The 8,287-nt window shown below is 25.8% G+C and overlaps 1 protein-coding gene across 1 annotated transcript in view; it reads left to right on the top strand.

The window, feature by feature from the left end:
* LOC113373095 overlaps window positions 1–6,607 on the top strand; it is a gene marked incomplete in the record, with an annotated part of 65,449 nt that extends 58,842 nt beyond the window's left edge. The window contains 2 exon segments of the mRNA XM_026613417.1: window positions 3,711–3,776; window positions 6,574–6,607.
* Window positions 6,608–8,287: the final 1,680 nt, after the last annotated feature.

Here is an 8,287-nt window from a genome sequence, read left to right on the forward strand (position 1 = left end):
TTTTGTTTATTTAATTATTTTTTTATTCTTATAGAATGTTTATTTATTTATATATGGTGTTGGTTTTTTATATATATATTTATACATTTTATATTCATTTTTATATTCATATATATATATATATATATAATATATATATTATATTTTTTTAATTTTTTTAATCACATAAGGCACTCATATATATATTTTACACCAAAGCACATTTTTTTTCAAATATTTTTATTAGATGTGATTTTTCATTTTAATTTATATAAATATATATATATTTGGTAAATTTCTAATTTTAATATTATATTACTTAATATATTTATATTAAAGTACAAATTATATATTATAAATATAATTAGAAGTATACCAATTCAATTTTTATAAATTTTTACTTGTGGTGTATGGTTTTTTTTATTTTTACTTCTTAATATTTTATGTTATATATATTTTTTTTACAAATTCTAAAATCCAAAAACAAAAAGCTACAAAAAAAAATTCTGTATATAAATATATATATATATATATATATATATATATTACGAGTATATATATATATATATATATATATATATATTTGTTTTGTTAATATTTTGTTTTTGAATTAGAAAACTTTGTGCTTTTATATTTGATTGGTAATTTTAAATTAATCCATATCAGTTCGAGAGTTTTCGTTTTCTAATATGATTTCAAAGTATACGGAGTTGCTGTAGGTATTAATAATATTAGCCAATATTATAAATCATTTAATTATGTATAGATTTATAAATATTTTGTTAGTATCAAATGAACGGTTTAAAAGTTACAAGAGATATAATAAACAAATGCATAAATCACTTTTAGTCAATTAACAAATGCTGATATGGATTAAAATAATTATCAATTTTGATGAAATTTTTTGCAAATTTTACTAATCGTTTTTTTGTTATATTTTTATTTAAATATTAACACTATTTAGTAAAAAATCAGAAAAAAAGACTATTTAGTAAAAATAATTAGACTTCAGTAAAACAATAATTAACAACAAATAGGCTTTCGGCGAAATTAAAAATTAAATTCATTTATTTTATTTGTTAAATTATGTTGAAATATTAATTAAAATTTTACACTCATTTAGTAATTTTTTTAAAACATTAGTAACTCTAAATAAATAATATTAAAATAGAATTTAGTATAGATACAAATCTATAGAATTTCGATTTGTTTCAAGTGTGTAATTAAAACTTTTCATTATTATTAAATTTATTTCAACAAGTATGTCAATAAAATTTAATGTATGAAAGAAAAAAAATTCAACACTATTTTTATGTTACAAAAATATGACTAAAACCAAATTAAGTATGTCAGACATGTATACAGTTAGTCGCCACGATAAAAAAAAATCATATGGACTATGTTATCTTTGTTTGGTAATTTAGTTATCAAGAAAATTTAACCCTCCGTCGGTCGGCGTGGTCTGACCAGACTTTTTTCGACTTCAATTAAAAAAAAAGAATACTTCTAGTAATCCTATCGACTTGAAATTTCTTGACTTTTCTTCAAATTTCATTAGCTTTCGATCTATGAAAAAATCAGAACGAAAAAATGTACACAAGAATAATTATAAGGATATTAACTTTTTTATACTTCGAACGGTCGGAAAGGTCTGTCTAGACCACCCAAACATTTTGTATAAAATATACGCTTTTTGATAAATGTAAACCAGTATTTTGTCTTTTTTCGTGGTATTTTCTATTCAAACTGCGTTGTATATAGAAGAATATATATTATATTCTTTGCTATGTGTTGTAACATGAATGTTAGTATTTTCATGACGAGAGTTCCTTGAAAACACTCCAAACTTATTGGTAATCGCAAACACTGAAAATCGGATGAGTAATGCACACATTATCAACAATTTTTCTACCCGTACTGCGTTCGAATTTTTTTTTTTTTTGCAAACTTGCAGTGAAATTATATTTTCACTTTGAGTTTTACAGCTCATTTCAAATGCGACGCACCTCATTTCGTTTTCATTTGAATTCCACATTCATTCGAAGGAGCCGAAAAAGATAAATATTGTTTTTTCATTGATATAAAACAGAAAAATTAACAAAAAGCAACGATTTTTTTATATTTTTTGATTTTTTTATATAATATAATATAATATATAATTTTTTTATTATAAGCAAGCTCAACACATGTAAAAGACGGTAAAAAAGAAAAAATCAAAACTTTAAATATTTACCACTAATAATCGTTAATATATAAGACACCAAGCACCAAAAACTCATTTATCCCATATAAATGCATGTAAAATGAATAGTGGTCCAGCCAGACCTTTCCGATCGTTCGAAGGTGAAAAAATATCCGACCGACGGAGGGATTATATTATTATTATTGTATTATAAATAAATAAGTATTTAAACGTTTTTTCTTTTTTTACCAATTTTAGTGTCAGACATAGGGTAGGGCGGGGCTAGTTGAGCAAATTTTTACTTAAACGGATGTGCTCCTCAATGAAAAGTCTCAATAAATTGCTATACGGCTTAATGGATTTGTTGTTTATCGCTTAACATAAGTGTTAAAACTATTTTTTGGTAATAAGTAAAGTTTAAAAGCTACAGCTGTTTAAATGCAAAAAGTCAAGTATGCTCAATGTACCCCATAGGTGGGGCAAGTTGAGCACTAAGAAAGTATAATGAAATCATAGGTTCAATGTCGATTAGTGATGAAATAAAATAAATTTTTAATAACCAGTTCTATATTTATAGTCTTTATTGACAGAGAAAACAAAACTTATAGTAATTTGCTTTGAATAATTAACGAAAAGTAGAATCAACAAAACAATATTGTATCTTAGGAATTATTTTACCATTATATTCAGTATTTTTGTATAAAATCATTATTTTTTTTATATAATTACTCATAGACTTAGCTTAAATCTTAATAATAATAATTAATTTCTGGAAGTTAATGGTAATTATCTTAGTGACAGAACAAGTTTAGCAACTATGCTCAACTAACCTCAACTCGGAATTTCAAACTAAAGTGATTTTATAAAAAAAAAAACGTGAGAATTATACCAGAATCTCTATGCATATTAGAAGTACTATATTTATATGGAAGAATAACATTTACCTGATTAAAAACAAATAACATTTGACTAAACCAGACGAAAACTCGTGATGAATTACCTTTTCACTTTTTGGTCTCAAAATAAACGAAACGCCCGTGAGTCTCACTCATTTGTCCAGCGGCCACTAGCGATTGCGGGATGTATTTTTCTCCCAAACCTCTATATTTCCGCCATATAATGCCTAAACGGACTGTGAATAGTTTTCGAGATATTTCGATTGCTCAACTTGCCCCTATGCTCAACTAGCCCCGCTCTACCCTATATGTTAGACATGGTTCATGTAGAAATTCTTTGCCTCAAACACATATGACTGACAAGCGGTTAACGTGGTAAAAAACATAATTTAGCAAAGGTCTACTATTTTTTAAATTCATCAAAGCCACTTATCGATAAAAAAATTCAACACAAATAGTCTTTTGCTTCCATTTTTTCCTAAACACAACTTTTCACCATTTTTCAATTACCATTTACCATATATCTTTTCCCCAGTTGGTAGCCGGTAGCGGTAACACCGAGCAAGGCGACGAGAACGCGGCCGTCCAGCCCGCCGACGGCTTGACCTTCACCAAATCGGTCTCCGGAGGCTACGAAGAGGCCATTCCCCGGACCGGTGACCAGGCTGCTCGTCATCGCCAACCGCGGCCTGGCCAACCTCATCCAGGACCTCATTCTGGTGAGTGAGAGGAAGGCGAAGGCTTTAGGGGCGGCCGTCAAGGCGGCGGTCGTCGTGGGCGCCACGAAGGCGGTTAATAAAGTGCTGACCGCCAGCGGGGCGGCGAGCCGACATTTGGGGAACGCGTCGACTGGGACGGGGGAGAAGGCGGTGGAATTTTCTTTTTTGGGATAAGAGGATAATGGATAGATTGATACGTTTTTGGAAATTTGTAATGGGGATGTGAAGTTAGCAAAACGGATTTTTTAGCACGAGTTTATAAGACATAGAAAAGTTTATTTATTAGTGATTTTGGTAACTAATTTTTTCCTAAAATATTATAGGCCTATGAAAAGTGGTTGAGTTATGAAATTTCATTGAAGTTTGAAAAATAAATCGCACTTCTCGTATCACGCACAAATCGTATAAGTCTGTTTAAAAATATTATTTCAATCAATCAATTATTTTGATAAATATTTATTACCATCCATGTATTTCCGGAGTTAATTTTTATGTCTAATCAGGTGTATGTAGTATTTTGCCTTAAGACAAGTTGCCTGGACGATAAATCCAAATTGAATTCCAATAAAATTTTCGTTTTCTGGAAATATTTGCAATACATTTTTATCACCGAACAATTTTCATTGTTGCCAAGAAATTTACAGAAAATTGCTCAAAATATAACAAAGATTCCTAGTTAATATATTCAGTATTATTTTATGATTACTAAAATCGAGTATAAAATAGTATTATACTTAATGTGACCATACGTCCCGGATTGGCCGGGACAGCCCCAGATTTCAACCCTTGTGTGCCGGGTTATTTTAAAAGCATGATTTGTACCGGATTTCGATCTTTTGTCCCGGATTGTCCCGGTTTTTCAAAAATTAACTGATGAATTAACAAAAATTATGAAAATAAACGAAGTGCTAATTCTTTCAAAATATTTATGAGTAAAATTAAATAGAATATTATACAAGGCTCAAAAGCGCGAAAACATATAATTATAAAAAAAGAGATTTTTATAAAAAAAAACTTTTATTATATATTTATATTTTGACTTAAAAAAATATGGTCACCTTATTTATACTTACATTTTCTTATTTTTATTCACTGTTTTTATGTTAGGTTTTTTCTTTACTGACTATTTTTTTTGTGTTTATCGAGTTTATTTTATGAAATTGTTTAAAACAGATTTTCTTTAATTAAATTCATTACTCCTTTCGACTACTTTTGAATGGTGCAAAAATCCACCAAAAAGCTACTTTTTATGAGAAAAAAATTCTCATCAAATTTTTGGCGTTTTTATTAAAATCAAAGATTTTTTTGTTTAGCAAATTATAAATTTAATGGTTAAAATCATCATAAAACAACGATTTTATATTTTCATTTAAAAAAAGTTAGGAACAAAATAGCTAGATTTTTAAAAATCTATAAACCGATTAATATGTTCAAACTAGAACTTCCTGCAATTTTTAACTTAAAAAATGGAATATTAATATAAAATTTTTGAGTTATATAGGGAGTGAAAAATTTTATGATATTATTAAATATTATATCAGAAAACTTTGTTATTTGAAAGGTTAAAGGTTGTTTTATAGATAAGTACAATATATGCAGTATTACGATTTAGATTACGATTAAGATTTAAGGGGTGAAATTAATAAATATATATATATATATATATATATATATATATATAATATAAAAATTCATACTATATATATAATTTAAATTTAAATATTCTTGCCATAAATTTGTATAAAAATCGTAAATATTTTGGATATTTTTGGTGCCATTGTGACTTCAATCAATCGATCCTTACAATTAACTTTCTGGACCTGTTTTTTCTACAAATACAGCTAAATATTAATATTATTTATTAGATTTAATTTAGACAATATGCTGTTGTTACTTGACAAAACAAAACTACAAACTGTAACTATAAACTACAAAACTAGAACTAACTGTAAGTACTTACTAACAAACAACAAAGACATTTAGACAGAAAGAATTTAAAATAACTTACAAAACAATTAAATATAAATTTTAAATTCTTTTACACCATCAATTTGCTTGTTTTTATTTGCTTCTTCATTTTTTTCATACAATTCATCAGCGACTGATCTGATGATGGAGGAAATAGTAAAAATATAAAAAAATTGGTAAAATTTGGTAAAAGTTGACTTGACGTTGAAACTTGTGACAACTTATGACAACAATACAGCAATAAATTACAACAATAAACAATTACAACAATAAAGACTTTGGGAATACTTTTATATAAAATCGTCTCTACACCATTATGTATTAATGTTTATAAAAATGATATTTAAAGTAAAAAATATTTGATGCAGGAATATCAAAATTTCTTTAAACTTGTTTGTCTCTTATCTTCGTCTTCAAGATTATAATTGGTGACCAATTTAATTGTTTTCAACCCAAAGCCAATATTTTCATATAATAATCATTTTGGGCATTTTTAATATATTAATAGTCATAGTACAAAATCTCGAACTTGAACACTTCGATATAAGAACAGTAAATATTTTTGGTTTGAAGACAATTTGACAAGATTTTTTTTCTTTAAATATCTCATATGTCTGACGGCTGAAATTGGGATATGTTGTTCTCCACATATGATACAGATTTTAAAACAATTTTTTGAAGGTTATTAATATCATGGTTTGGGTCTGTTAAGGCGTCAACCCTTAAATCAATCCCTGGGTCTTTTATTCCTTAATATATTTTTTAATTTTTTCCCTAAAATTTAACCAAATTTCGTTTCTAATTCGTATTTTTATTTATCTCGTTTCAGCGCGCCGCCGCCACAAGTGAAAGACTAGTCAACTTCAAGGCCCGTCTGATCACCTCCATCATCTAAATCATCATTTTTAATCAAAAAACAAAAATAAACAAATAATCAGAAAAAAATCATCACCAATTGATTAAAAAAATCAAACAATCAATCAAACAATCACAGCTTGCAGTCATAATCAGATGAAAATTGAGGGTAATGATAGGTACCTATACTAATCTGGTAATGGTAAAAATTATTTATGTTTATATATATATATATATATATATATGTATATGTATATGTATATGTATGTATATGAAATTATTTATAAAATATATAGTATCATACGTTAAAGTGCAAAATCAGGTGCAAAATGACCCCTAAACTTTGCTTATTCACTTTTTGCTATTTATTTTTTTTAACAAATATTTAGTAAAATTCTATATATTAACATGCCTTTTTTCCAATTGATATAATTATAATTTTATATCAATAACTTATTTTATCCAACTTTTTTATCACTAGAATCAAAATGATTCTAATATCTTTCATTAGTTTCTTAAATATATATTTTGCAAAATTTTATATTTAAACATGCATTTTTTTAATTGAAATAATTATAGCTTCATTTTGAAAATTTTGTTCAAGGGTATTTGAATGAATATATAAAAAAAACTGCATTTTTAATTCCCGGGGTCAAGATGAGCCTTAAATCTGTGTTTATTTGTATGTTCCAATATTTATTGTTTTATTAATATATGTTTTAATATATATATTTTGCAAAAAATTATATCTAAAGGTATAATTTTTAATTAATAATAGTGTCAACCTACTGTACTGTCTATAGTACAGCAATTTTAATCATTTGTGCATTTATTTATCATATCTCTTGTAACTTGTCCAAATTTGTACAAAATTAAGCAAACTTTAACTTTGTCTAATATTATAATACTGTACAGCATCTCGGTATACTTTAAAATCGCTAACGAAAACACTAAATTGTTTAGAACTCTCTTGAAGTACGTTTTCTTGTAACTTTTAAACGGTTTGAGTAAAATAAATAAAATATTCGGAAAACTTGTTTAAAATTAAATAATGTATAACATTGTCTAACATTATAACACCCTACAGCAACTCGGTATACTTTAAAATACATGCAAAAAAACATACTAAGTACTCAAAGTGCTACGCAAATTTTTTATCATATACAAATCTTAAACCGTTCGATTAATATAAATAAAATTTAAAGCAAAAATATTGTTAAAGAAAATTATTTACAAAATTATTGATAATTTTGAGCAACTCGGTATACTTTAAAATCTTTGTACATAATTAAAAAAAATATTTTTTTCACCCTTAACCAAATTTTTACAAGCAAAAATTTTAAATTTTAAATTTTGTTTAACAAAAACCTTACCACAAATTATTTTAAAAATATTAAATGAATATTTGCATCAAATTAATTATATAAATTAACAAATGTACAAAAAATTAAATAGTGTAAACCCACAATATATATTAATAAATATTTGTAAAAATTGATATTAACAAAAAATTGCACATTTCGTACAATCGTGACAAATTTTGCTGTTTTACTTTTCGATTTTTTTTGGTAGCAAAAAACGTATGATAATATATTTATAAATAATATATATATATATATATATATATATATATATATATATAAATAATTTTTACATTTTTCTGTCTATTTTTTCTTCTACCATATTTT

This window comes from Ctenocephalides felis, unplaced genomic scaffold, assembly GCF_003426905.1.
Source record: "Ctenocephalides felis isolate EL2017-DRISC unplaced genomic scaffold, ASM342690v1 CF-g0.4_SCAFFOLD_01604, whole genome shotgun sequence".
Lineage (NCBI taxonomy): Eukaryota > Metazoa > Arthropoda > Insecta > Siphonaptera > Pulicidae > Ctenocephalides > Ctenocephalides felis.